The sequence below is a fragment of the Sinocyclocheilus grahami genome, unplaced genomic scaffold, assembly GCF_001515645.1.
Source record: "Sinocyclocheilus grahami isolate Dianchi unplaced genomic scaffold, SAMN03320097.WGS_v1.1 scaffold454.1, whole genome shotgun sequence".
In the NCBI taxonomy this organism is placed as follows: Eukaryota; Metazoa; Chordata; class Actinopteri; order Cypriniformes; family Cyprinidae; genus Sinocyclocheilus; species Sinocyclocheilus grahami.
This window is the reverse complement of record NW_015505633.1, coordinates 732,234-732,532: the sequence shown is the minus strand read 5'-3', so window position 1 is coordinate 732,532 and position 299 is coordinate 732,234.

Here is a 299-nt window from a genome sequence, read left to right as displayed (position 1 = left end):
ACTTAAATGATTTTAGCAAATGGCTGCAATATAACAGAGTGAAAAATTTAAGGGAGTCTGAATACTTTCCGTAACCACTGTGTGTGTATATATATATATATATATATTGGAATATAAAAATATATTTAAATGTTATTGCAGCAATATTCTGCTTTATGAAAATGTTAATCTTATTTAATGTTTATTTATATATATATATATATATATATATATATATATATATGTGTGTGTATACTGTATATATATATATATATATATATATATATGTGTGTGTATACTGTATATATCTATATAAATAT